Source organism: Colobus angolensis, unplaced genomic scaffold (genome assembly GCF_000951035.1).
Source record: "Colobus angolensis palliatus isolate OR3802 unplaced genomic scaffold, Cang.pa_1.0 Scaffold292, whole genome shotgun sequence".
Taxonomy (NCBI): Eukaryota; Metazoa; Chordata; class Mammalia; order Primates; family Cercopithecidae; genus Colobus; species Colobus angolensis.
The window spans coordinates 2803934-2807396 of NW_012116177.1; the positions used below are offsets into that span (position 1 = coordinate 2803934).

The 3463-nt window shown below is 33.2% G+C and overlaps 1 pseudogene; it reads left to right on the forward strand.

Moving 5' to 3' along the window:
• Positions 1–229, forward strand: part of LOC105516859 — a 32455-nt pseudogene extending 32226 nt beyond the window's left edge.
• The last annotated feature ends 3234 nt before the right edge of the window (positions 230–3463 follow it).

Sequence of the window (3463 nt, forward strand, 5' to 3'; positions counted from 1 at the left end):
ACACTTGTAAACTCAACCAAAAAAAAAAAAAAAAAAAAAAGAAAAAAAAAGAATAACTGTTGACATTAGCAAGCATTTAAGCATTTTGAAGGAAGAAGGAAAAGTTTTAAAAGTTTTCAATGAAAAGGTTTATTACACTGCAGGCTACACCAGTCCTTTCAGATTGCTTAATAGGAATAATAAAGTGTAATTGATTCAGAGAAAGGAGTCCTCCAAAGAAAATGAATGAGAAAAGGAAAGGATGTTCCACTGCCAGGGGAAAGCTTCTGTTTAACCTAGACATTAACGCTACCTATCATAAAGTGTGTGTCTAGCATCTTGTTTTTGAGAGTACTACAATGACTCAAGCTTATTTCCAATGTGCCTTTTTAGTATGTGAAAGTTTGTCACAGGGCACAGTAATCTATACACATGTAAATTGGTCATAACTATGGTGGTCTTTGTTTCCTGTGGGGATTCAGGGAAATGTCATGTTACTTCCCCCTTCTTCGTTACATCACAATCATGTTGCCTTGCATCAGTTGGATGCTAGCCTCACAGATATTATCAATAAAAATATTAAAGATTTTATTTAACAAATCAAAACTATAGAATGTGATATAATCAGGGAAGTCTTGTTCTCACACATACCCCATCTACTCCATTCCTACTTATTTCTTATAAGAAACTTCTGTCATCAGTTTCTAGTTTATCTTTCCTGTGTTTTCTTTTGTAAAAATAGGAAAAACATATTTATTTTCTTATTTTTTATTTCTCACAACAGATTTGACATTACATACCCTCTTTTCCATATTGTTTTTAAATTTTCTTTTAAAATAACATTAGGCTTTCAGAAGAGTTGCAAAGATATTAGAGTTCTCATATGCCCCTCACATGGTTTCTCCTGAAGTTAAAATTATGTTTTCCTATCTAATATTTGTCAAACCAAAAAGAAAAAATCAATATTTACAAACGACTATTCACTGCATTTTACAAGTTTTTCCACTAATATTCTTTTTCTGTTCCAGAATCCCATGAAGGATCTCACATGGATGGAATGGATTTTGTCACATGTCTCTTTAGTCTTCCCTGGTTTGTTAAAGTTTGTCAGTTTGTAATTTATTCATGACTTTGCCATGAGATGTATTGGTTGGGTATTTTGTAGAATACTCACCAAGTTGGGTGATGTTTTTCTCATGAAGAGGTTGGGATTATGGGTTTTGGGGAAGAATATAACAGAGATAAAGTACCTTTCTCATCAGGCCATATGGGGGACATGCCATCAACATGACTTACAACTAGTGATGTTAACTCTGCTCAGTTGGTTAAGGTAGTACTTGCTAGAGTTTACCACTAAAAAATGATTGTTTTTCTTTTTCCATATTCTATTCCTTGGGAATGAGTGAGTCACTACGTCTGGTTCATGCTAAAAGGGGGGTGGAGGGTTAAGCTCCACTCCTGAATGTGGTGTAACACCTTGCTTTTCCACTTTTCAGTGTATCTTGCAAACCACTCTATATCATATTCTTTGTCCTCTTTACTTTTTATGTCTATTAGAGTAGTTGCTTGTTTGGATATACCATATCCATGCCCCGGGGATGAACATTTAGGCTTTTCCCAATAGTATTAAATTATAACATTAGTTATAAATATTAAATTGTAATAGAAGCCTTTTATCAAATTAAATAAGGTCTCTTCTCTTCTTGGCATGCTGAGAATTCTTAACGGAGTGGTGTTGAACTTTATCCAATGCTTTTCTGTATCTACTGAGATATTATTTACTTAATCCCTTTTTTGTTAATATAATGAATGACATTGATTCATTCAACTTTGCATTCCTGATACAAACTGTATTTACAACGTATTAAACTGTATTCATAATGTATTAATCTTTTTATGGATTATGGATTGAATTTGTTAAAAATTTGTCAAGAATTTTTGCATCTTCATGAGGGATATTAGTCTCTAATTTTTGGTTTTTATAAATCAACAATTCTTCATTAGGTTCTTACACTTACCAAGTCTCATCAGAGAATGTTGTATGTTCTCTCTTAATTATAAGGAGTGATGACCTGGCAGAAGTACAATCAATTCTGTTTCTTGGCTGGTGGATAATTTCAGTTCTCGTGTCTCTTAACTCTTGATAATAGCAATGATTCCTTCCACCAAAAGGAATCATTCAAAGCTTTTCCTTCGGTGAATCAGTTTGGGCATATGTGTTAAGGAGAAATCGCAATACAACCCAAGCAACTTAATTATAAATTCTTTCATTGTGATGCTTCACTTATCCTTTATTGAGAGAATCAGGAAAATATCCTTATTCTTCGTAATCAAAATTCTGAGCATTTATTGAAGCACCCTCCTTTTTACCTCCTTCTGTCAGACAGTAGAAAGGGCTTTGCAAGAAGCTTGATTAATATCTGGGTGTCTTGTTTAGTGAACACATTAATTAGAATTTCCCTACATAGGTCTTGAATGAGAATAAAGCTAAGAATTCAGAAGTTTCCCAGCTGATGTCCTGGGTGTTTTAAATTGCCTTCTAGTCCATAGGAACAGAACACTGATTTTTAATTCTGCTCAGTTAACAAGAGCCAGTGTGAGTTTGCACTTTCCTTGTGGGTTTACTTTAGGGTCAGGATGGAAAATCTAAACTTAGGCAATAGAAAATAATATGTGCAAAAGGGATTTAACCACCCTTGTTTTGGACATAGAAACATTCCCTACCATTATCCTTCTCCTTAATCCTGGTTCACTCATGGTTAACTTTGAGTTGAATGATAAAAATATACATAAAATACAAAGGGATATGAGATAAATAATATTAAAATAATCTTCTGTAAGAAAAAGAGGTAAGAACAGTCATAATCTACAATGGCATTTAAGAATAAAATATAATGTTTTATCCAGATTACAGTGCATTATTTAATTGAGGTCCAAACTGTCCTAATACAGACAGCAGATATATTTATTTTGACTTGCATTGTGCTTTAAAAAAATGTTTAGTTGATGTTAGTATTTACATATCATAAGATTTTTTAAATAAAATTCCAGAATTCTAGTTCTCTTGGAAAATTTGTCTGATCTAGGCCTATGCTATTCTGAAAATGGTAAGCTGAGTGGTGCCACAACCCTCAGATGGATAAGTCTTGTTTGTCCATTTTATAACAGTCCACACTTGGGCAATCTTACTCATTTGAATCAACTTTCTGGCCTGAGTAGACACTTCAGTTTAAAATCCCTTACAAAATTAGTGATAGCTTTCTTTATTGAATTTTTATGAGCATACTAAAAAAAACTAATTTCAGATCAACACAAATACTGGATGATTCTCTGAAAAGATAAAGCATTTCCCTGTAGTGACATCTACAACTTATTAAAGGCCTTTCTAGAAAGGACAAGATGAAAACTTGAGGGCTCAAAGATGGAGTTTGTCTTCTAATTTATAAATTTCTCTTCCTTCCTTCCTTCCTTCCTTCCTTCCTTC